The 27,612-nt window shown below is 40.9% G+C and overlaps 1 long non-coding RNA gene across 1 annotated transcript; it reads right to left on the bottom strand.

Annotated features, from left to right (window-relative positions):
* Window positions 1-6,777: 6,777 nt before the first annotated feature.
* Window positions 6,778-19,681, bottom strand: LOC139758570 (uncharacterized). Its single transcript, XR_011714868.1, has 3 exons — window positions 19,280-19,681; window positions 11,512-11,608; window positions 6,778-11,084 (listed from the first exon to the last, which is right to left on the bottom strand). It is a non-coding gene; the product is annotated as an uncharacterized lncRNA (long non-coding RNA).
* Window positions 19,682-27,612: the final 7,931 nt, after the last annotated feature.

Raw genomic sequence — 27,612 nt, 5'->3', positions numbered from 1 at the left:
TTCGTTCTTTATATATGTATTCCTAGTTTTCAGTTTTACAGTGCTCATAACCCTGAGGAGTGGTTTATGATATACTGGTAACAATCCATATATGTATATATATATATATTTGCTTTGCTTTTGCTTTGTTGCTGTCTCCTGCGTTAGAGGTAGCGCAAGGAAACAGACGAAAGAATGGCCCAACCCACCCACATACACATGTATATACATACACGTCAACACACGCAAATATACATACCTATACATCTCAACATATACATATATATATACACACACAGACATATACATATATACACATGTACATACTTCATATTGTCTGCCTTTATTCATTCCCATCGCCACCTCGCCACACATGAAATAACAACCCCCTCCCCCCTCATGTGTGCAAGGTAGCGCTAGGAAAAGACAACAAAGGCCCCATTCGTTCACACTCAGTCTCTAGCTGTCATATAATAATGCACCGAAACCACAGCTCCCTTTCCACATCCAGGCCCCACAGAACTTTCCATGGTTTACCCCAGACGCTTCACATGCCCTGGTTCAATCCATTGACAGCACGTCGACCCCGGTATACCACATCGTTCCAATTCACTCTATTCCTTGCACGCCTTTCACCCTCCTGCATGTTTATATATATATATACTTATATATACATATACATCTCCCTGGGGATAGGGGAAAAGAATAATTCCTATATATTTCCTGTGCATTGTAGAAGGTGGCTAAGATGGAAGACAGAAACAGGGGTCTGGAAGCTCTTCCCTTATTGTATTTCAACTTCTAAAAGACACAACAAGAGGAGGAGCCAAAAGAAGTGATCATTCTTCTCAGACAGGGGTGTCTAAATGTGTTTGGCTGAAATGAATATGAGGAAAAAGCTATAGGTAGAATGTATGTGAAAAGGAACCTTGAAGTTCTAGCTCTGAGAGGATGAGAGTTCAAGGGTATGAGGGAGAATGATTTGGGTATGTCATAAGGGTAAAGTTAAGGGTTAGAGTGAGAGATACAGAAAAGGCAGCACTTCTGCTGAAGACGTAGGAATGTAGGAAAGAGTGAGGATATGAGCTCTAAACTGATGTGGGTAAAAATTAAAGTGGGTTATCAGAAGTGGGTGATAATTAGTGCCTATGCAACTGGCCACAAAGATGACAAAGGAAGGCACATGTTTTGGGAACAGCTGTGCGAGTGTCAGTACTTTTTATGGAAAAGTTCGGATATTAATCATGAATTACTCAAATGTAAAATAGAACAACAAGACGAAGGTATAATTTGGGGAAATGGGGTATTCAGTAATGGGAATGGAAATGGTAAATAACTTAAGGAGTTACATGCTGAAAAACATCTAAAAAGAGGGATATACCTAAGTATACATGGAGTAAGAAAGATGGTAAGTGGGCTTTATTGGATTACATGTAAATGTTAGGCATGCAGAAGAAAGACTCTTGGATGTGAATGTTCTGAAAAAGCAGCTGCTGGGATGTTTGATCATCACATGGTTGAGGGAAGGGCAAAGATATATAAAAGTCTTCAGAAAGAGGAAATGATGTGGGTGAAAAGGGAGTGGTAAAAGAAAGTCAGCTTGAAAAGAAGCTTAAATGAAGATACCCGAAGACACTGTATGTAAAATAGCAAAAGGTGGGAGTACGTGAAGCTAGGGGAGTGGGCGAGGAATAGGTGTTTAAGTAAGCAATGCTGGCATGTACAAGAGAAATTCATGGTACAAGGAAGGTAGGCAGTGGGCAGAAGAGAAAAGATAGAGTGGTGGGATGATAAAGATAGGTGGCAAGTGAAAAAGAAAAGAGATGTATGGGTATTACCTTCTGGGAAGGAGTGCAAATCAGTGGTCAGTGATAAAAATCCTGGAGATAATGGCAGAAGGTCAAGATGAAGGTGTAGGAGCTGATAAAATATTTGAAATAAGTAAGTACCAACAAACTTTAGGGAAAAGGAGAAAGTTTTGAAAGGAGGTAAATAGTGCAAGAAAATTAAGAGAAAAAATGGTGCCATACGGGGAAATGGTAACAAGCAGAGGTGAGGTGAACATGAGATAGAGTGAGTACTTTGAAGGACTGTTGAATGTGTCAGATGACTGAGTGTCAGGGTCAGGGAGGTATGTAAAGTGAGAGAATCATGGCAAGTGGTGTGGTAAAAAACAGCAGAGGTATTGAAAGCCTTGCTTAGAATGAAATAAGGCTAAATAGCTAGAGTGGCTGGTATTGCAGATGAATTCCTTGAAATTGGAGGTGTGCTTGTTGTTGACTTGTTAGTTATGATATTCAGTATATATATGGATCACGGTGAGGTGCCAGAGAATTGGCAAAATGCTTGTTTAGTGCCACAGGACAAAATGCAAGACAACATGGGGGAGTATTCAAATTACAAAGGCATTAACTTATTTAATGTAACTGGTAAGTTGCATGGAAGAGTAGGGACTAAGATGGTGGTGGCATACCCAGAGCATCAGAATGGAGAACAACATCAAGGTTTCAGAAGTGGTAGATGATGTGCAGATTGTGTTTGCTTTCTTTGAATAATGTGCTTGGGAAATAATTAAAGAGAGGGTTTTATTTAAGGCATTTATGGATCTAGAGAATGCATGTGATAGGGATGATTCTCTGTCGGAGGGAGGCAATTTGAAACAGAGAAGTTTATGTAGAGAGTAAAGCATGTGTGCAAGTAGATAGAAAAAATGGTAAGTTCAAGGTGAAGGTGAGTCTGCGGCAGGGGTATGGTGTCACCATGGATGTTTAATCTGACACTGGATGGTTTGGTGAATGAGGTGAATATATAGGTTTTGGAACTGTTATGCAGTATGCTGAGGGCAAAAGGGCATGGAAGAGGATTCAGCTATTGTTTGCTGATGATATGATGCTTGTGGCATATTTGAATAATACTGCAGAATCTGGTGTCTGAGTTTGGGAGTGTGTGTGTCAAAATAAAAAGGTGAGAAATGTGAATAAAAGCAACATTATTAGGTTTAGCAATGAGAAGAGACAGGTTATTTGGAGTGTAAGTATGAATGGAGAGAATTTGGAGGAAGTGGGGTGTTTTAGTGCATATGGCAGAAAATGGTATCATGGGGATTATGAGAGCCACAGGTTTGGTGAGGGGGCAAAGGTCAATGGGTGCATTTACAAAATGTGTAGAAAAGGTCACCCTCTTTAAGGGTAAAGACAGGTATGTTTGATGATATAGCAGTCCTGTCAGTGTTGTATGGATGCAAGGTGAGGGCCTTAAACAGAAAAGTAAAAGATAGGGTGAATATGCTGGAAATGAGGACAAAAATTGGTGTAGAGAGTTGACTGAATAAGAATGTTAGGATAAGAAGGAGTTGTGGTAATAAAAGAAGAATGTAAAAGAGAGTTGAAGAGGGTGTGCTAAAATGGTTTGGAAGTGTGGAGAGGCTGATTAAGAGTATACATGGCAGAAGTGAGAAGCATAAAGAAAAAGGAGAAACCAAGGAACATGAGGAAGGATGAAGAGAAAAATGCTTTGAAGGGCTGGGGTCTGAACATACAGGATGCTGCAAGTCATGCAAGGGACAGAGCAAATTAGAGCAATGGGGTGTACAAGGGACAATGTGCTGCAACTGGGCTGAACTATGGTATATGAAGTAGATGGGAATTCTGACTGAATAAGAGGCTCTGGCTTTCGTGCATTATACAAGACAGATAGAGTGGATCTGAGCAGATGAGGCCATTTCTTCCTCTCTTCATGGCACTATGTTCACTAAAACAGGTCGAGGTGGTATGCAAAGTGAGAGGGTTAGGGAAAATGATTTGGTAAACAAAGAAGAGGTAGTAAAAGCTTTGCGGAAGATGAAAGCCAGCAAGGCAGCGGGTTTGGATGGTATTGCAGTGGAATTTATTAAAAAAAGGGGGTGACTGTACTGTTGACTGGTTGGTAAGGTTATTTAATGTATGTATGATTCATGGTGAGGTGCGTGAGGATTGGTGGAATGCTTGCATAGTGCCATTGTACAAAGGCAAAGGGGATAAGAGTGAGTGCTCAAATTACAGAGGTATAAGTTTGTTGAGTATTCCTGGTAAATTATATGGGACAGTACTGATTGAGAGGGGGAAGGCATGTACAGAGCATCAAATTGGGGAAGAGCAGTGTGGTTTCAGAAGTGGTAGAGGATGTGTGGATCAGGTGTTTGCTTTGAAGAATGTATGTGAGAAATACTTAGAAAAGCAAATGGATTTGTATGTAGCATTTATGGATCTGGAGAAGGCATATGATAGAGTTGATAGAGATGCTCTGTGGAAGGTATTAAGAATATATGGTGTGGGAGGCAAGTTGTTAGAAGCAGTGAAAAGTTTTTATCGAGGATGTAAGGCATGTGTACGTGTAGGAAGAGAGGAAAGTGATTGGTTCTCAGTGAATGTAGGTTTACGGCAGGAGTGTGTGATGTCTCCATGGTTGTTTAATTTGTTTATGGATGGGGTTGTTAGGGAGGTGAATGCAAGAGTTTTGGAAAGAGGGGCAAGTATGCAGTCTGTTGTGGATGAGAGAGCTTGGGAAGTGAGTCAGTTGTTGTTCGCTGATGATACAGCACTGGTGGCTCATTCATGTGAGAAACTGCAGAAGCTGGTGACTGAGTTTGGTAAAATGTGTGAAAGAAGAAAGTTGAGAGTAAATGTGAATAAGAGCAAGGTTATTAGGTACAGTAGGGTTGAGGGTCAAGTCAACTGGGATGTAAGTTTGAATGGAAGAAAAACTGGAGGAAGTGAAGTGTTTTAGATATCTGGGAGTGGATTTGGCAGTGGATGGAACCATGGAAGCAGAAGTGAATCATAGGGTGGGGGAGGGGGCGAAAATTCCGGGAGCCTTGAAGAATGTGTGGAAGTCGAGAACATTATCTCAGAAAGCAAAAATGGGTATGTTTGAAGGAATAGTGGTTCCAACAATGTTGTATGGTTGCAAGGCATGGGCTATGGATAGAGTTGTGTGCAGGAGGGTGGATGTGCTGGAAATGAGATGTTTGAGGACAATATGTGGTGTGAGGTGGTTTGGTCGAGTAAGTAATGTAAGGGTAAGAGAGATGTGTGGTAATAAAAAGAGTGTGGTTGAGAGAGCAGGAGAGGGTGTTTTCAAATGGTTTGGTCACATGGAGAGAATGAGTGAGGAAAGATTGACCAAGAGGATATATGTGTCAGAGGTGGAGGGAACGAGAAGTGGGAGACCAAATTGGAGGTGGAAAGATGGAGTGAAAAAGATTTTGAGTGATCAGGGCCTGAACATGCAGGAGGGTGAAAGGCGTGCAAGGAATAGAGTGAATTGGAACGATGTGGTATACCAGGGTTGACGTGCTGTCAATGGATTGAACCAGGGCATGTGAAGCGTCTGGGGTAAAAAGTTCTGTGGGGCCTGGATGTGGAAAGAGAGCTGTGGTTTCAGTGCATTATTACATGACAGCTAGAGATTGAGTGTGAATGAATGTGGCCTTTGTTGTCTTTCCTAGCACTACCTCGCACACATGAGGGGGGAGGGGGTTGGTTATTCCATGTGTGGCGAGGTGGCGATGGGAATGAATAAAGGCAGACAGTATGAATCATGTACATGTGTATATATGTATATGTCTGTGTATGTATATATATGTATACATTGAGATGTATAGGTATGTATATTTGCGTGTGTGGACGTGTATGTATATACATGTGTATGTGGGTGGGTTGGGCCACTCTTTCGTCTGTTTCCTTGCACTACCTCGCTAACGCGGGAGAGGGGAGGGGGCGAAAATTCTGGGAGCCTTGAAGAATGTGTGGAAGTCGAGAACATTATCTCGGAAAGCAAAAATGGGTATGTTTGGAGGAATAGTGGTTCCAACAATGTTGTATGGTTGCGAGGCGTGGGCTATGGATAGAGTTGTGCGCAGGAGGATGGATGTGCTGGAAATGAGATGTTTGAGGACAATGTGTGGTGTGAGGTGGTTTGATCGAGTAAGTAACGTAAGGGTAAGAGAGATGTGTGGAAATAAAAAGAGCATGGTTGAGAGAGCAGAAGAGGGTGTTTTGAAATGGTTTGGGCACATGGAGAGAATGAGTGAGGAAAGATTGACCAAGAGGATATATGTGTCGGAGGTGGAGGGAACGAGGAGAAGTGGGAGACCAAATTGGAGGTGGAAAGATGGAGTGAAAAAGATTTTGTGTGATCGGGGCCTGAACATGCAGGAGGGTGAAAGGAGGGCAAGGAATAGAGTGAATTGGATCGATGTGGTATACCAGGGTTGACGTGCTGGCAGTGGATTGAATCAGGGCATGTGAAGCGTCTGGGGTAAACCATGGAAAGCTGTGTAGGTATGTATATTTGCGTGTGTGGACGTATGTATATACATGTGTATGGGGGTGGGTTGGGCCATTTCTTTCGTCTGTTTCCTTGCGCTACCTAGCAGACGCGGGAGACAGCAAAAAAAAAAAAAAAAAAAAAAAATATATATATATATATATATATATATATATATATATATATATATATATTATAAAAAAAATATATATTATAAAAAAAAAATCCAAAAGGAACAGAGGAGGGGGCCAATTGAGGATATTCCCTCTAAGGCTCAGTCCTCTGTTCTCAATGCTACCTCACTAATGCGGGAAATGGTGAATATATATACAATATATTTCACTATTTTTCATTATTAATATACTTAATCACTGTTCCCCATGTCAGCGAGGATGTGCCAGGAAACAGCTGAAAAATGGCCCATCCACACATATATATACATAAATGCCCATACATGCACATATACATAACATATACACATACTCATACATATTTGCTTTGTCGCTGTCTCCCGCGTTTGTGAGGTAGCGCAAGGAAACAGACGAAAGAAATGGCCCAACCCACCCCCATACACATGTATATACATACACGTCCACTCACGCAAATATACATACCTATAAATCTCAATGTACACATATACATACACACACAGACACATACATATATACCCATGCACACAATTCACACTGTCTGCCTTTATTCATTCCCATCGCACCTCGCCACACATGGAATACCATCCCCCTTCCCCCTCATGTGTGCGAGGTAGCGCTAGGAAAAGACAACAAAGGCCACATTTGTTCACACTCAGTCTCTAGCTGTCATGCAATAATGCCCGAAACCACAGCTCCCTTTCCACATCCAGGCCCCACACAACTTTCCATGGTTTACCCCAGACGCTTCACATGCCCTGATTCAATCCACTGACAGCACGTCAACCCCGGTATACCAGATCGATCCAATTCACTCTACTTCTTGCCCGCCTTTCTCCCTCCTGCATGTTCAGGCCCCGATCACTCATAATCTTTTTCACTCCATCTCTCCGCCTCCAATTTGATCTCCCACTTCTCCTCGTTCCCTCCACCTCCGACACATATATCCTCTTCGTCAATCTTTCCTCACTCATTCTCTCCATGTGCCCAAACCATTTCAAAACACCCTCTTCTGCTCTCTCAACCACGCTCTTTTTATTTCCACACATCTCTCTTACCCTTACATTACTTACTCGATCAAACCACCTCACACCACACATTGTCCTCAAACATCTCATTTCCAGCACATCCACCCTCCTGCCCACAACTCTATCCATAGCCCACGCCTCGCAACCATACAACATTGTTGGAGCCACTATTCCTTCAAACATACCCATTTTTGCTTTCCGAGATAATGTTCTCGACTTCCACAAATTCTTCAAGGCTCCCAGGATTTTCGCCCCCTCCCCCACCCTATGATTCACTTCCACTTCCATGGTTCCATCCACTGCCAGATCCACTCCCAGATATCTAAAACACTTTACTTCCTCCAGTTTTTCTCCATTCAAACTTACCTCCCAATTGACTTGACCCTCAACCCTACTGTACCTAATAACCTTGCTCTTATTCACATTTACTCTTAACTTTCTTCTTTCACACACTTTACCAAACTCAGTCACCAGCTTCTGCAGTTTCTCACATGAATCAGCCACCAGCGCTGTATCATCAGCGAACAACAACTGACCCACTTCCCAAGCTCTCTCATCACAACAGACTTCATACTTGCCCCTCTTTCCAAAACTCTTGCATTCACCTCCTTAACAACCCCATCCATAAACAAATTAAACAACCATGGAGACATCACACACCCATGCCGCAAACCTACATTCACTGAGAACTAATCACTTTCCTCTCTTCCTACTTGTACACATGCCTTACATCCTCGATAAAAACTTTTCACTGCTTCTAACAACTTGCCTCCCACACCAAATATTCTTAATACCTTCCACAGAGCATCTCTATTAACTCTATCATATGCCTTCTCCAGATCCATAAATGCTACATACAAATCCATTTGCTTTTCTAAGTATTTCTCACATACATTCTTCAAACAAACACCTGATCTACACATCCTCTACCACTTCAGAAACCACACTGCTCTTCCCCAGTCTGATGCTCTGTACATGCCTTCACCCTCTCAATCAATACCCTCCCATATAATTTACCAGGAATACTCAACATACTTATACCTCTGTAATTTGAGCACTCACTCTTATCCTCTTTGCCTTTGTACAATGGCACTATGCACGCATTCCGCCAATCCTCAGGCACCTCACCATGAGTCATACATACATTAAATAACCTTACCAACCAGTCAACAATACAGTCATCCCCTTTTTTAATAGATTCCACTGCAATACCATCCAAACCTGCTGCCTTGCCGGCTTTCATCTTCCGCAAAGCTTTTACTACCTCTTCTCTGTTTACCAAATCATTTTCCCTAACCCTCTCACTTTGCACACCACCTCGACCAAAACACCCTATATCTGCCACTCTATCATCAAACACATTCAACAAACCTTCAAAATACTCACTCCATCTCCTTCTCACATCACCACTACTTGTTATCACCTCCCCATTAGCGCCCTTCACTGAAGTTCCCATTTGCTCCCTTGTCTTACGCACTTTATTTACCTCCTTCCAGAACATCTTTTTATTCTCCCTAAAATTTAATGATACTCTCTCACCCCAACTCTCATTTGCCCTCTTTTTCACTTCTTGCACCTTTCTCTTGACCTCCTGTCTCTTTTTTCTTTATACATCTCCCACTCAATTGCATTTTTTCCCTGCAAAAATCTTCCAAATGCCTCTCTCTTCTCTTTCACTAATAATCTTACTTCTTCATCCCACCACTCACTACCCTTTCTAATCAACCCACCTCCCACGCTTCTCATGCCACAAGCATCTTTTGCACACTCCATCACTGATTCTCTAAATACATCCCATTCCTCCCCCACTCCCCTTACTTCCATACATACACATACATATATACATATATATACACAGGTACGTATTCATGCTTGCCTTCATCCATTCCTGGCACTACCCCACCCCACAGCAAACAACAATGCTACCCCCTGCTTCAGTGAGGAAGCACCAGGAAAACAGAAAAAAAAGGCCATATTCATTCACACTCAGTCTCTAGCGGTCATGTGTAAGGGCCCATCCACTAATAGTCTCTAGCTGTCATGTGTAAGGGCCCATCCACTCATATACACATATATATACATAAACACCCACATACACACATATACATACATATACCTCTCAACATATACATACACATATGCAGACATTACATACATACACATATACTAATTCATACTTGCTTGCCTCCATCCATTCCTGGCACTACCCTGCCCCCACAGGGAAACAGCATTGCTATTCTCTGCTTCAGCAAGGCAGCGCTAGGAAAACACACAAAAAAAGGTCACATTCATTCATACTCAATCTCCAGCTGTCATATGTAATGCACCAAAACCAAAGCTCCCTATCCACATCCATGCCCCACACACCTCTCCATGGTTTACCCCAGATGTATGCATGTGTATAAATGTATGTATATTTTTATATATCAATTATACTTAATTACCGTCTCCCGCGTTAGTGAGGTAGCACAAAGAAACAGACGAAAGAATGGCCTAACCCACCCACATACACATATATATACATAAATGCCAACACACGCACATATACATATCTATACATTTCAACGTACACGTACATATACATACACAGACATATATACACATGTACATATTCATACTTGCTGCCTTCATCCATTCCTGTCGCCAACTCGCCACACATGAAATAGCACCCCCCCCCCAATCCAATGAGGTAGCACCACAAAAAGACAAAAAAAAAAAAAAAAAAAAGGCCACATTTGTTCACACTCACTCTCTAGCTGTCATGTGTAATGCACCCAAACCACAGCTTCCTTTCCACATCCAGGGCCCACAGACCTTCCCATGGTTTACCCCAGATGTTCACACGCCTTGGTTAAGTCCATTGACAGCACGTTGACCCCAGTATACCACATTGTTGCAATTCACTCTATTCCATGCACGCTTTTCACCCTCCTGTATGTTCAGGCCCCGATTGCTCAAAAGCATTTGACACCTATTCAGTGTGTTCATTAATGAAGAGTACAAATTCTGATCTGCTGGCCCTACACAATCCTGAGTTATATTACCATACACATCAGCAAGCTCTTACATACCACTATTGATTTTATAAGTATCGCCATCTAAAAAGGGCACAGTGACTGTGCAGGGCTTCATCATATTCATGTACAGAGACTTGTCAACAGTGACTGGAAACTTATTTTTCCACAGTTTTTGTACCAGACTGTCCATCACAGACTTACCTAAAATTCTCATTACTTCTGTGCACTTTGTCCTCTTGATGGACATAACTCAAGCAATGGCCAAATCAGGGTGCATTACTTTCATTAAATCAACCATGTAACCTGCAGTGGCACAGGGAAGGTTACATTCAGAAATGAAACTTGCAAATAAGATGGTTGCTGTTAACACCTGGAGAATGGGTAACCACTTGGTACTGGACCTCCTGCTGGACTTTCACCTAATTTCTGATGTGCAGCTGCGCGACTTTATGCCTCTTGATTGCTGTCAGCTTGACAGTGAATTCCTTACTGCACATCATGCAACAAGGTCTTGAAGAGATCTCTTCCAATGGTGATAAACAAGATTGGAATTCATCATTCAATATCCAGACATCTCAGAACTTGTACTTGGCAGCCATGTTAAACTGTAGGTAAACAAATTAGCTTAAGTACAATGACCTTAAGGGAATGAATAAGGATATGCTCTTACTTCAGTTTTCCATAAGGTCTAGAGACAAGATTTATCCTCACTCAGGATAGAGGGATGGAGTATGGGGGAACTAAAGAAACCAATGGTCAAAGAAGTGACCCAAACAAAGGACATATCTATATGTTCATTTTTCCCAATACCATGCAAAGGTTTTCTGATATTTGCATATATAGGGTAGGTGCACCTATATTTGCTCTATTACTCTAACCTAAAAGACTGGGCATTTCCATAACCAAATAATAATGGTTATTGAATTTGTAAATAGGGGGGATAGTATGGTTGACCACCAAGGATGTGAGCAAGATTAAAGGGAACTTGGTCACATTTATGATAAGACCTGTTAACTAAACAAAATTTCTTACTGAAGCAAGGTTGCTTGAGTGTAGATCCTCCTGACAGAAGCAGCATGCCAAAAAAGTAGAATGGTTCACACTATTCTGATCCATGAGTGCACCAGGCCTAAAAGGAAAATGTAATGAGCACAAATAACAAGACTCTGGAGAACATGGCAGATTGCAAGAACAGATAATCACTTGTGTGCTAAAACTTGATAAAATTCTCATTTGACATTTCAAAATGACCTATCATTAATTATATAATAAGTGTACATGTGAAAATCAATATATTTTGTAAATATTTTTTTAAAATGTAGACAGTAATAGTGTCATACCAAAAAGAAGTAGAATTTTTCAGCTTTGTGTAAAAGATGTAGAATGAGGGTCATTAGTTCAATGTTTAGGGTTGATGTTGCATTTATAGATCTAAAGAAAGCATATGATATGATTGATAAGAGCTATTTTGGAGAAACGTGTTACATGTACATACGTTGTGCGAGGAAAGCTATTAGGAGAAGTGAGGAGTTTTTATCAAAATAAAGTGGAAGGATGGAGTGAAAAAGAATTTTGAGCAATTGGGGCCTGAACATATAGGAGTGTGAGAGGCGTGCAAGGAATAGAGTGAACTGGAACAATGTGGTATTCTGGGGTCAATGTGCTGTCAATGGAATGAAACAAAGCATGTGAAACATCTGGGGTAAACCATGGAAAGGTCTGTGGGGCCTGGGTGTGAATAGGGAGCTGTGGTTTCAGTGCATTACGCATGACAGCTAAAGACAGAGTGTGAACGAATGTGGCCTTGTTGTCTGTTTTCCTGGTGCTACCTTGCTGAAGTGGGAGGGGAGACAATGCTGTTTCCTGTGGGGTGGGGTGGCGCTGGGAATGGACTGAAGGCAAGCATGAATATGTACATGTGTATATACAGTATGTATATGTCTATGTATGTGTATGTATATGTATGTATATGTTGTGTGCACATATATGTGCATGTACTGGCATTTATGTATATATATATATATATATATATATATATATATATATATATATATATATATATATATATATGGTGAGGTGCCTGAGGATTGGCGGAATGCGTGCATAGTGCCATTGTACAAAGGCAAAGGGGATAAGAGTGAGTGCTCAAATTACAGAGGTATAAGTTTGTTGACTATTCCTGGTAAATTATATGGGAGGGTATTGATTGAGAGGGTGAAGGCATGTACAGAGCATCAGATTGGGGAAGAGCAGTGTGGTTTCAGAAGTGGTAGAGGATGTGTGGATCAGGTGTTTGCTTTGAAGAATGTATGTGAGAAATACTTAGAAAAGCAAATGGATTTGTATGTAGCATTTATGGATCTGGAGAAGGCATATGATAGAGTTGATAGAGATGCTCTGTGGAAGGTATTAAGAATATATGGTGTGGGTGGCAAGTTGTTAGAAGCAGTGAAAAGTTTTTATCGAGGATGTAAGGCATGTGTACGTGTAGGAAGAGAGGAAAGTGATTGGTTCTCAGTGAATGTAGGTTTGCGGCAGGGGTGTGTGATGTCTCCATGGTTGTTTAATTTGTTTATGGATGGGGTTGTTAGGGAGGTGAATGCAAGAGTTTTGGAAAGAGGGGCAAGAATGAAGTCTGTTGTGGATGAGAGAGCCTGGAAGTGAGTCAGTTGTTGTTTGCTGATGATACAGCGCTGGTGGCTGATTCATGTGAGAAACTGCAGAAGCTGGTGACTGAGTTTGGTAAAGTGTGTGAAAGAAGAAAGTTAAGAGTAAATGTGAATAAGAGCAAGGTTATTAGGTACAGTAGGGTTGAGGGTCAAGTCAATTGGGAGGTAAGTTTGAATGGAGAAAAACTGGAGGAAGTAAAGTGTTTTAGATATCTGGGAGTGGATCTGGCAGTGGATGGAACCATGGAAGTGGAAGTGAATCATAGGGTGGGGGAGGGGGCGAAAATCCTGGGAGCCTTGAAGAATGTGTGGAAGTCGAGAACATTATCTCGGAAAGCAAAAATGGGTATGTTTGAAGGAATAGTGGTTCCAACAATGTTGTATGGTTGTGAGGCGTGGGCTATGGATAGAGTTGTGCGCAGGAGGGTGGATGTGCTGGAAATGAGATGTTTGAGGACAATGTGTGGTGTGAGGTGGTTTGATCGAGTAAGTAATGTAAGGGTGAGAGAGATGTGTGGAGATAAAAAGAGCGTGGTTGAGAGAGCAGAAGAGGGTGTTTTGAAATGGTTTGGGCACATGGAGAGAATGGGTGAGGAAAGATTGACCAAGAGGATATATGTGTCAGAGGTGGAGGGAACGAGGAGAAGTGGGAGACCAAACTGGAGGTGGAAAGATTGAGTGAAAAAGATTTTGAGTGATCGGGGCCTGAACATGCAAGAGGGTGAAAGGCGGGCAAGGAATAGAGTGAATTGGATCAATGTGGTATACCGGGGTTGATGTGCTCTCATTGGATTGAATCAGGGCATGTGAAGCATCTGGGGTAAACCATGGAAAGCTGTGTGGGGCCTGGATGTGAAAGGGGAGCTGTGGTTTCGGGCATTATTGCATGACAGCTGGAGACTGAGTGTGAACGAATGAGGCCTTTGTCGTCTTTTCCTAGCACTACCCCGCACACATGAGGGGGGAGGGGGATGGTATTACATGTGTGGCGAGGTGGCAATGGGAATGAATAAAGGCAGACAGTGTGAATTGTGTGCATGGCTATATATGTATGTGTCTGTGTATGTATATATATGTGTACATTGAGATGTATAGGTATGAATATTTGCGTGTGTGGACGTGTGTGTATATACATGTGTATGGGGGTGGGTTGGGCCATTTCTTTCGTCTGTTTCCTTGCGCTACCTCACAAACGCGGGAGACAGCGACAAAGCAAAATAAAAAAAAAAAAAAATATATATATATATATATATATATATATTATCCCTGGGGATAGGGGATTAAGAGTACTTCCCACGTATTCCCTACGTGTCGTAGAAGGCGACTAAAAGGGGAGGGAGTGGGGGGGCTGGAAATCCTCCCCTCTCGTTTTTTTTTTTTTTTTAATTTTCCAAAAGAAGGAACAGAGAATTGGGCCAGGTGACGGTATTCCCTCAAAGGCCCAGTCCTCTGTTCTTAACGCTACCTTGCTAATGCGGGAAATGGCGTATAGTTTGAAAGAAAAGAATATATATATATATATATATATATATATATATATATATATATATATATATATATTTTTTTTCGTACTATTCGCCATTTCCCGCATTAGCGAGGTAGCGTTAAGAACAGAGGACTGGGCCTTTGAGGAAATATCCTCACCTGGCCCCCTTCTCTGTTCCTTCTTTTGGAAAAAAAAAAAAAAAAAAAAATGAGAGGGGAGGATTTCCAGCCCCCCGCTCCCTTCCCTTTTAGTCGCCTTCTACGACACGAAGGGAATATATATATATATATATATATATATATATATATATATATATATATATATATATGGGAGCGGGAGGCTGGAAATCCTCCCCTCTCGTTTTTTTTTAATTTTCCAAAAGAAGGAACAGAGAAGGGGGCCAAGTGAGGGTATTCCCTCAAAGGCCCAGTCCTCTGTTCTTAACGCTACCTCGCTAATGCGGGAAATGGCGAATAGTTTGAAAAAAAAAAAAAAATATATATATATATATATATATATGAGTGAGGAAAGATTGACAAAGAGGATATATGTGTCGGAGGTGGAGGGAATGAGGAGAAGTGGGAGACCAAATTGGAGGTGGAAAGATGGAGTGAAAAAGATTTTGAGTGATCGGGGCCTGAACATGCAGGAGGGTGAAAGGTGGGCAAGGAATAGAGTGAATTGGATCGATGTGGTATACCGGGGTTGACGTGCTGTCAGTGGATTGAATCAGGGCATGTGAAGCATCTGGGGTAAACCATGGGAAGTAGTGTGGGGCCTGGATGTGGAAAGGGAGCTGTGGTTTCGGGCATTATTGCATGACAGCTAGAGACTGAGTGTGAACGAATGGGGCCTTTGTTGTCTTTTCCTAGCGCTACCTCGCACACATGAGGGGGGAGGGGGATGGTATTCCATGTGTGGCGAGGTGGCGATGGGAATGAATAAAGGCAGACAGTGTGAATTGTGTGCATGGGTATATATGTATGTGTTTGTTTGTGTATATATATGTGTACATTGAGATGTATAGGTATGTATTTTTGCGTACGTGGATGTGTATGTATATACATGTGTATGGGGGTGGATTGGGCCATTTCTTTCATCTGCTTCCTTGCGCTACCTCGCAAACGCGGGAGACAGCGACAAAGCAAAATAGAAAAAAAAATAAAAAATATATATGTGTGTGTATATGAGTGGAAGGGTCATATTTCATCTGTTTTTGGTGCTACCTCGCTGATGTGGGAAACGGCAATTTAGTAGGCTTTTTACTGCGGGGTGGGGTGGTGCCAGGAATGGAATGAAGGCAGCAAGCAAGTATGAGTATGTGCATGTATATGTATATATACGTATGTCAGTGTATGTGTATGTAAATGATGATATGTACATGTATGGGTGTTTATGTATATTTTCATTTATTTTCTACTCTATTCTTGCTTTGTCGCTGTCTCCCGCGTTAGCAAGGTAGCGCAAGGAAACAGACAAAAGCATGGCGCAACCCACCCACATACACATGTATATACATACTTATCCACACACGCAAATATACATACCTATACATCTCAACGTATACATATATATACACACACAGACATATACATATATACATATGTCCATAATTCATACTGTCTGCCTTTATTCATTCCCATCACCACCTCGCCACACATGAAATAACAACCCCCTCGCCCCTCATGTGCGTGAGGTAGCGCTAGGAAAAGACAACAAAGGCCCCATTCGTTCACATTCAGTCTCTAGCTGTCATGCAATAATGCACCGAAACCACAGCTCCCTTTCCACATCCAGGCCCCACAGAACTTTCCATGATTTACCCCAGACGCTTCACATGCCCTGGTTCAATCCATTGACAGCATGTCGACCCCAGTATACCACATTGTTCCAATTCACTCTATTCCTTGCACGCCTTTCACCCTCCTGCATGTTCAGGCCCCGATCTCTCAAAATCTTTTTCACTCCATCTTTCCACTTCCAATTTAGTCTCCCACTTCTCCTCGTTCCCTCCATCTCTGACACATATATGCTCTTGGTCAATCTTTCCTCACTCATTCTCTCCATGTGACCAAACCATATATATATATATATATATATATATATATATATATATATATATATATATATATATATATTATTTATTTATTTATATCTATTTTGCTTTGTCGCTGTCTCCTGCATTTGCGAGGTAGTGCAAGGAAACAGACGAAAGAAATGGCCCAACCCACCCCCATACACATGTATATACATACACATCAACACACACAAATATACATACCCATACATCTCAATGTACACATATATATACACACTCAGACACATACATATATACACATGCACACAATTCACACTGTCTGCCTTTATTTATTCCCATCGCCACCTCGCCACACATGGAATAACATCCCCATCCCCCCCTCATGTGTGCGAGGTAGCGCTAGGGAAAGACAACAAAGGCCCCATTCGTTCACACTCAGTCTCTAGCTGTCATGCAATAATGCCTGAAACCACAGCTCCCTTTCCACATCCAGGCCCCACAGAACTTTCCATGGTTTACCCCAGACGCTTCACATGCCCTGATTCAATCCACTGACAGCACATCGACCCCGGTATACCACATCGATCCAATTTGCTCTATTCCTTGCCCGCCTTTCACCCTCCTACATGTTCAGGCCCCGATCACAAAAAATCTTTTTCACTCCATCTTTCCACCTCCAATTTGGTCTCCCACTTCTCCTCATTCCCTCCACCTCCGACACATATATGCTCTTGGTCAATCTTTCCTCACTCATTCTCTCCATGTGCCCAAACCATTTCAAAACACCCTCTTCTGCTCTCTCAACCACGCTCTTTTTATTTCCACACATCTCTCTTACCCTTACATTACTTACTCGATCAAACCACCTCACACCACACATTGTCCTCAAACATCTCATTTCCAGCACATCCACCCTCCTGTGCACAACTCTATCCATAGCCCACGCCTCGCAACCATACAACATTGTTGGAACCACTATTCCTTCAAACATACCCATTTTTGCTTTCGGAGATTATGTTCTCGACTTCCACACATTCTTCAAGGCTCCCAGGATTTTCGCCCCCTCCCCCACCCTATGATTCACTTCCACTTCCATGGTTCCATCTGCTGCCAGATCCATTCCCAGATATCTAAAACACTTTACTTCCTCAAGTTTTTCTCCATTCAACCTTACATCCCAAATTGACTTGACCCTCAACCCTACTGTACCTAATAACCTTGCTCTTATTCACATGTATATATATATATATATATATATATATATATATATATATATATATGTATATTTCTTTCATACTATTCGTCATATGAGTGGATGGGTCATCATTCATCTGTTTCTTGGCGTCACTTTGCTGATGTGGGAAACAGCAATCAAGCATGATAAATATAAATCAATACATAAAATGGTAAAATATGTGTGAGGAGGTAGAGAGGATAGTGATTGGTTCCAAGTGTAGGCGAGTCTTCAGAAGGGGTGTGTGATGTCTCCATGAATGTTCAATTAGTTTATAGAAAGGTGATGAAGGAGGTAAATGCAAGGGTCTTGGAGAGAGGGGCAAGTATGCAGTCTGGCGGATGATTCATTGTTGTTAGCTTATGATACAGTGCTAGTGGCAGATTTGAGTGAGAAACTGCAGAAGTTTGTGTCTAAGTTTGGAAGGGCATGTGAAAGGAGAAAGTTGAGAATATACATGAATACAAGCAAGGGTATTAGGTTTAGTAATGCAAAGAGACCAGTTAGTTGGGCTGTGAATTTGAATAAAGAAACCTCGGAGGAAGTGAAGTGTCTTACCCGGCAGTGGATATGGCGGTGAATGGAGCCATGGAAGATGTCATACATTGGATTGGGGAAGGATGTTCTAGGGAGTATTGAGGAATATGTGGAAAAATAGGTCACTATCTGGGAGGGCAAAAATGGGTATGTTTGTAGGTATAGTAGTCCCAAGGATGTTGTATGGATGTGAGGCATGGGCTATACGTGAGAATGTTTGGAAGAAGGGGAATGTGTTGAAGATGAAATGTTCGATGACAATAGGAGGTGTGAGGAGGGTTGAAAGAGTAAGTAATTGTAGGGTAAGAGATTGTTGTGGTAATAAGAGATGTGGTTGAAAGAGATGGAGAGAGTATGCTTAAGTGGTTGGACATATGAACTGAGGAGAGGAAGGTTAACAAAGATGATAAACATGTCCAAAGTGGGGGGGACAAGCAGAAAGGGGAGACCCTATCAGAGATGAAAAGATGGAATGAATAAAATTTTAAGTGCCCAGGGCCTGTACACATAGAAGGGTGAAGGGAGAACACAGGATACAATGACATGAAGTAAAATGGTATACAGGAGACAACCTGCTGTCAATGTATGGAACCAAGGCATATGAAACAGCCAGGAGAAACAACAGTAAGGTCTTTGGGGCCTGGATATCAATAGAGTGCAGTGGTTTCAGTGCATTACACATGATAGCTATTAAATGGATGCAAGCGAATGAGGCCTTTTCTTCGTCTGTTCCTGGCACTACATTGCCGATGCAGGAAATGGTGAACAAGCATGAAAGAAAGACTAGCAGATGAAGTTCCTCAAAATGGCAATGCTGACCCTTGCCAGAGACCCACCTTCACCTGGAACCACTCATTCTCCAGGATCCTCCATTCAGTGGCTACTGCAGCTCTACAACTGCAATACACTCATTAGTAGTGACAGAAGGGACTCATCGAAGCAAGAAGTTACTTGATGAGACTCTACTCTTTCATCAACTGCCAACATGTAGCCTCACCAGAGGTGTCTCTTCGGTTGCAGGAGTTTGGCAACAACACTTTACAACCTATGGTCCTCCTGATGGTCATGGCACTGGCAATGCCACACCACACGGTGCCAGCCCAATGATGATCAAGTTATTCCAAACTTAAGGTTCTGTAAATTAAAAAATAAGGTAAATGGACCATGTGTGTTATTCTTATAATAGCATAAATCAAACACAAGTAACTGAGAGGTCCCTACACACACACACACACACACACACACACACATATATATATATATATATTGCGACAAAGCAAAAAAAAAAAAAAAAAAAAAAAAAATATATATATATATATATATATATATATATATATATATATATATATATATATATATATATATATATATTTTTTTTTTTTCGCTGTCTCCTGCGTTTGCGAGGTAGCGCAAGGAAACAGACGAAAGAAATGGCCCAACCCACCCCCATACACATGTATATACATATGTCCACACACGCAAATATACATACCTACACAGCCTTCCATGGTTTACCCCAGACGCTTCACATGCCTTGATTCAATCCACTGACAGCACGTCAACCCCGGTATACCACATCGCTCCAATTCACTCTATTCCTTGCCCTCCTTTCACCCTCCTGCATGTTCAGGCCCCGATCACACAAAATCTTTTTCACTCCATCTTTCCACCTCCAATTTGGTCTCCCTCTTCTCCTCGTTCCCTCCACCTCCGACACATATATTCTCTTGGTCAATCTTTCCTCACTCATTCTCTCCATGTGCCCGAACCATTTCAAAACACCCTCTTCTGCTCTCTCAACCACGCTCTTTTTATTTCCACACATCTCTCTTACCCTTACGTTACTTACTCGATCAAACCACCTCACACCACATATTGTCCTCAAACATCTCATTTCCAGCACATCCATCCTCCTGCGCACAACTCTATCCATAGCCCACGTCTCGCAACCATACAACATTGTTGGAACCACTATTCCCTCAAACATACCCATTTTTGCTTTCCGAGATAATGTTCTCGACTTCCACACATTCTTCAAGGCTCCCAGAATTTTCGCCCCCTCCCCCACCCTATGATCCACTTCCGCTTCCATGGTTCCATCCGCTGCCAGATCCACTCCCAGATATCTAAAACACTTCACTTCCTCCAGTTTTTCTCCATTCAAACTCACCTCCCAATTGACTTGACCCTCAACCCTACTGTACCTAATAACCTTGCTCTTATTCACATTTACTCTTAACTTTCTTTTTTCACACACTTTACCAAACTCAGTCACCAGCTTCTGCAGTTTCTCACATGAATCAGCCACCAGCGCTGTATCATCAGCGAACAACAACTGACTCACTTCCCAAGCTCTCTCATCCCCAACAGACTTCATACTTGCCCCTCTTTCCAAAACTCTTGCATTCACCTCCCTAACAACCCCATCCATAAACAAATTAAACAACCATGGAGACATCACACACCCCTGCCGCAAACCTACATTCACTGAGAACCAATCACTTTCCTCTCTTCTTACACGTACACATGCCTTACATCCTCGATAAAAACTTTTCACTGCTTCTAACAACTTGCCTCCCACACCATATATTCTTAATATCTTCCACAGAGCATCTCTATCAACTCTATCATATGCCTTCTCCAGATCCATAAATGCTACATACAAATCCATTTGCTTTTCTAAGTATTTCTCACATACATTCTTCAAAGCAAACACCTGATCCACACACCCTCTACCACTTCTGAAACCACACTGCTCTTCCCCAATCTGATGCTCTGTACATGCCTTCACCCTCTCAATCAATATCCTCCCATATAATTTACCAGGAATACTCAACAAACTTATACCTCTGTAATTTGAGCACTCACTCTTATCCCCTTTGCCTTTGTACAATGGCACTATGCATGCATTCTGCCAATCCTCAGGCACCTCACCATGAGTCATACATACATTAAATAACCTTACCAACCAGTCAACAATACAGTCACCCCTTTTTTAATAAATTCCACTGCAATACCATCCAAACCTGCTGCCTTGCCGGCTTTCATCTTCTGCAAAGCTTCTACTACCTCTTCTCTGTTTACCATACATACATATACATATATATATTTATTTTCATTTATTCATTTTGCTTTGTCTCTGTCTCCCACATTAGCGAGGTAGCGCAAGGAAACAGACGAAAGAATGGCCCAACCCACCCACATACACATGTATATACATACACGTCCACACACGCAAATATACATACCTATACATCTCAATGTATACATATATATATACACACAGACATATACATATATACACATGTACATAATTCATACTGTCTGCCTTTATTCATTCCCATCGCCACCTCCCCACACATGAAATAACAACCCCCTCCCCCCTCATGTTCGTTCACACTCATTCTCTAGCTGTCATGTAATAATGCACCGAAACCACAGCTCCCTCTCCACATCCAAGCTCCACAGAACTTTCCATGGTTTACCCCAGACGCTTCACATGCCGTGGTTCAATCCACTGACAGCACGTCGACTCCTGCATACCACATCGATCCAATTCACTCTATTCCTTGCCCGCCTTTCACCCTCCTGCATGTTCAGGCCCCGATCACTCAAAATCTTTTTCACTCCACCTTTCCACCTCCAATTTGGTCTCCCACTTCTCGTTCACTCCACCTCTGACATATATATCCTCTTGGTCAATCTTTCCTCACTCATTCTCTCCATGTGATCAAACCATTTCAAAACACCCTCTTCTGCTCTCTCAACCACACTCTTTTTATTTCCACACATCTCTCTTACCCTTACATTACTTACTCGATCAAACCACCTCACACCACATACTGTCCTCAAACATTTCATTTCCAGCACATCCATCCTCCTGCGCACAACTCTATCCATAGCCCACGCCTCGCAACCATACAACATTGTTGGAACCACTCTTCCTTCAAACATATCCATTTTTGCTTTCCGAGATAATGTTCTCGACTTCCAAACATTCTTCAAGGCTCCCAGGATTTTCGCCCCCAACCCCACCCTATGATTCACTTCCGCTTCCATGGTTCCATCCACTGCCAGATCCACTCCCAGATATCTAAAACACTTTAATTCCTCCATTTTTTCTCCATTCAAACTTACCTCCCAATTGACTTGACCCTCAACCCTACTGTACCTAATAACCTTGCTGTTATTCACATTTACTCTCAACTTTCTTCTTTCACACACTTTACCAAACTCAGTCACCAGCTTCTGCAGTTCCTCACATAAATCAGCCACCAGCGCTGTATCATCAGCGAACAACAACTGACTCACTTCCCAAGCTCTCTCATCCACAACAGACTGCAAACTTGCCCCTCTTTCCAAAACTCTTGCATTCACCTCCCTAACAACCCCATCCATAAACAAACAACCATGGAGACATCACACACCCATGCCGCAAACCTACATTCACTGAGAACCAATCACTTTCCTCTCTTCCTACACGTACATATTTATATATGTATTTCTTTTTTTTCATACTATTCGTCATTTCCCACATTAGCGAGGTAGCATTAAGAACAGAGGACTGAGCCTTTGAGGGAATATCCTCACTTGGCCCACTTCTCTGTTCCTCTTTTGGAAAATAAAAAAATGAGAAGGGAGGATTTCCAGCCCCCCACTCCCTCCCCTTTTAGTCACCTTGTGCAACATGCAGGGAATACATGGGAAGTATTCTTTCTCCCCTATCCCCTAGGTTATATGTATATACATGTGTGTGTGGGTGGGTTGGGCCATTCTTTCAGCCGCTTTCTTGCGCTACCTCACTAACGCGGTAGACAGCGACAAAGTGAAATAAATGAATATAAAATGAAAATATACATTAGTGGATGGGCCATTCTTCGTCTGTTTCCTGGCAATACCTCGCTGATGGGGGAAACAGCAGTTATGTATAATAAATAAATGTATATATATATATGAATATACTGCATATGAATGCACACTTCCATATAATATACAAGCCTTCCCATTACATATATATATTTTTTATTATTTTATCTACATTTTTAGAATCTTTTTGCTGTTTTCCACCTTATTGAGGGAGCTGAAGAAAAGATAAAGCTTTTGAGGGAAAACCTTCTCTTACCTTTCATCCGCTCCTGCTTTTAGTAAATGATACTATAGTCACATGAGGATGATAATTTGCCTTTTCATGTCTTATGACAAGCTAATTCCAATAGTACAGGTACAGATGAGGATAGATGAATGAATGGAAATTTCCTATTAGGTAAAAAAAAAAAATGGTTCCAAGCCATTAAGAAAAGAAGTTTAAAGATTGCACGAAACCACTTTGGTCATATTTATGTTTCATGATGTATGGCAAGTTGTTTGTCCATTTCTTCTAGCTGTTTTCTGTTTTTTACTTTAACAAGATAGCACCAGAAACAGATAATTTAGGCTCAAAGACAAAATCCTCTCTAACGTCCTCCATTTATTCCTACTTTTGGATATTAATTATGCTTGAGGGAAGGAGTTTCCAACCTGCAGTTCCTATCCTTGTTAGTTACCTTGTACAACATGCTGGAAGTATGAGGGAAGATTTTTTCTACTTTACCACCTGAAATCAATTATATAAATAAAAATCATGATAATAAGATTCTCAACAAAGTGTTCATTAGCAGCTTAAGTTCAATCTGGCCAATATTTTTTATGGTTACTCTCTTTTGTATCACATGACAATTTGAAAGTTTTTATTTTGTCTTATATCAGGTAAAGTATTGTTCCCATCATGGACATAGCTAGTCCTAACAATTTCAAAAGCTGAACAAGTTTTTTACTTGCTTCATCCGTGTAACCCTTACAATTCTACACCTAAAGTAATTGATTCATATATCTTTGCACCCCTGCCATCACAATTGTTTATAACTGTTTTTCAGGCAAGTTACTTTCTGCAGTTATAATGTTGAAATATACTCGTAAACCTTGCCAAAGTAAACATGACAGTATAATTAGCAAAAGGTTGGTTAAGTGATGAAAGTGATAAAGTGAACCAAGGAAATACTAACAATGTATGTCATGCCTTGATGGTAAAATTTTATACCTTATACTCCTAAATTAAGATGGAATATGATGAAACAGGTAAATCAAAATGATAATAATGGAATGCACCAGAAAGTCAGGAAAGTTTATGTCTTATTTTACAGTGTGCATAACCCTATAAGTCCCCAGTATGTTTACCTATTCTGCTGGCAAAACAGAAAATGGAGACCCATCTTTCCCTCCCACACTGCCTTATCCTGCATTATTTAATATGAATTTCTTTTTTATTAAATGTTTTAAGATTATTATACTGCAGTTACTGGATAGCTAAAACAATACAGTAATAGTGCAAAGTTATTTAACTGTACCAGAAAGTCAGCTTTATGCTGGAACAAAAATGTCAAGACATGAACTTCCCTTAAAACATTTTAGCCTTCTGTTAAATAGGTAGATTTTTTAATGAATAGCTACAATCACGAAAATTTCTTCTAAATGAGGATGCTGTGTGTATTGTAGATATATTTGTTACATGATTCTTTTTTCATCTCCCTTAATCTTACTGTCAATGAGACTTGTAAGAATACAAAAACTTTTCTGTGATTAACCAGACTCTTTGGTTTAACTTTTAAGCTGATAAAAATTCCTAACTATGGGACATACCAAGTTACCACTAAGAATTTTTTGTTGTACCCTGTATGTTTCCAATTACAGTACATTATAAACTCAATGAAATAATGATTCATATTCAAACTTTTTTCCGTTTGGTTACTCAAGTGATACCTGGTTATCTGTGGGTGTTCTGATACACTTGTCATAAACACAGCTGAAACAGACTGACAAAATAAAGGTTCAGAATATGGTACAGTATTTTGGAATATGTTATATTTTGTATCAATATTCTTTATGTATTAAGTGATATTCTTTAAGGAAATCATCTATTTACAGATTCAGGAAGCCAGTCAAATGTGATTATATATGCCAATGATTTATTTACCTTTAGGATGTACAAGCCAATCATCTGTTCCTAGATTCCATTGGAAATCATTCATGCAAAGCCTTTATATGCTACTCATTTGTCTGTGGGTATGACAGTAGCATTGGAGGCTGAAAATTTTATGTTTATGGCTGGAAAATGATAACAATGCTCTTCAAAGAGATATATCTACTTAAAGTTTATTTGTTCTAAGGACACTTGGTTTTTATTACGTTTTCCTTACTCCCATTTTAATACAGCTCTTCCCTCTTCTCTCTATCTTTGTATCATTCTTCAATTTGTAGTTCTCCTCATTCCCATTTTAATACAACTCTTCTCTCTATACATGTATCACTCCAATTTAAATTGTAGTTCTGAAAAATATCTAAAAATCTGATATTAGATAATATTTTCATTCTGAAAACTAATTAATTTTTGTCACAAAAACTTCTCTTTGTTAAATTTTGTTTCTCATAGGCAATTCAGAATAAGCTTCAGCCCAGTCAGGAGTTAACAGGGGACTTTTTCTGTGGGATATGAACACAACTCATCTGCCAGAGCAGTCATCATCAATAAAGATTCACTTTCAAAATTATTCTAGTTTGTGTAACAGATGTATTGTATCCTAATAGATAATATTATTCAGGTACAAATTAGTCATAGAATAAGTAGGTTGAGTTGTTCACTTCTTTAAGGAACATTCTATAAGATGATATCAGTACTGTTAATCATGATTATTTAGAACAATTTTGTTCCTGTATATCTGGCAAAAGGTTCTTGTACAGTTCTCTAATATTGTGTAATTCAAGTATAGAACCTCATCTCCAGTCTACATGTTACGTGTCTCATCCTGTATATACAGACAAAACATATCATAATTTAGACTAGCTTAGTAAACTGTTTATTTCCACTCAAATTTTGTTATACAGTAGACCTAGGTAGGAATGTCGGGTTCTGTGATTCAAGATACAGATTTCTGAATACAATATTATGCAAAACTCAGATTTTTCTTTCATCCCTGTATGCATCCTCTCTCTCTCTCTCTCTCTCTCTCTCTCTCTATATATATATATATATATATATTTTTTTTTTTTTTTGTCGCTGTCTCCCGCGTTTACGAGGTAGGGCAAGGAAACAAACGAAAGAAATGGCCCAACCCACCCCCATACACTGGTATATACATACGTCCACACACGCAAATATACATACCTACACAGCTTTCCATGGTTTACACCAGACGCTTCACATGCCCTGATTCAATCCACTGACAGCACGTCAACCCCGGTATACCACATCGATCCAATTCACTCTATTCCTTGCCCTCCTTTCACCCTCCTGCATGTTCAGGCCCGGATCACACAAAATCTTTTTCACTCTATCTTTCCACCTGCAATTTGGTCTCCCACTTCTCCTCGTTCCCTCCACCTCCGACACACATATCCTCTTGGTCAATCTTTCCTCACTCATTCTCTCTATGTGCCCAAACCATTTCAAAACACCCTCTTCTGCTCTCTCAACCACACTCTTTTTATTTCCACACATCTCTCTTACCCTTACGTTACTTACTCGATCAAACCACCTCACACCACACATTGTCCTCAAACATCTCATTTCCAGCACATCCATCCTCCTGCACACAACTCTATCCATAGCCCACGCCTCGCAACCATACAACATTGTTGGAACCACTATTCCTTCAAACATACCCATTTTTGCTTTCCGAGATAATGTTCTCGACTTCCACACATTCTTCAAGGCTCCCAGGATTTTCGCCCCCTCCCCCACCCTATGATCCACTTCCGCTTCCATGGTTCCATCCGCTGCCAGATCCACTCCCAGATATCTAAAACACTTTACTTCCTCCATTTTTTCTCCATTCAAACTTACCTCCCAATTGACTTGACCCTCAACCCTACTGTACCTAATAACCTTGCTCTTATTCACATTTACTCTTAACTTTCTTCTTTCACACACTTTACCAAACTCAGTCACCAGCTTCTGCAGTTTCTCACACGAATCAGCCACCAGCGCTGTATCATCAGCAAACAAAAACTGACTCCCTTCCCAAGCTCCCTCATCCACAACAGACTTCATACTTGCCCCTCTTTCCAAAACTCTTGCATTCACCTCCCTAACAATCCCATCCATAAACAAATTAAACAACCATGGAGACATCACACA

This window comes from Panulirus ornatus, chromosome 2 (assembly GCF_036320965.1).
Source record: "Panulirus ornatus isolate Po-2019 chromosome 2, ASM3632096v1, whole genome shotgun sequence".
Classification (NCBI taxonomy): Eukaryota; Metazoa; Arthropoda; class Malacostraca; order Decapoda; family Palinuridae; genus Panulirus; species Panulirus ornatus.
Note: the sequence above shows the minus strand (reverse complement) of the source record. Positions and strands in the feature narration are given on the sequence as shown.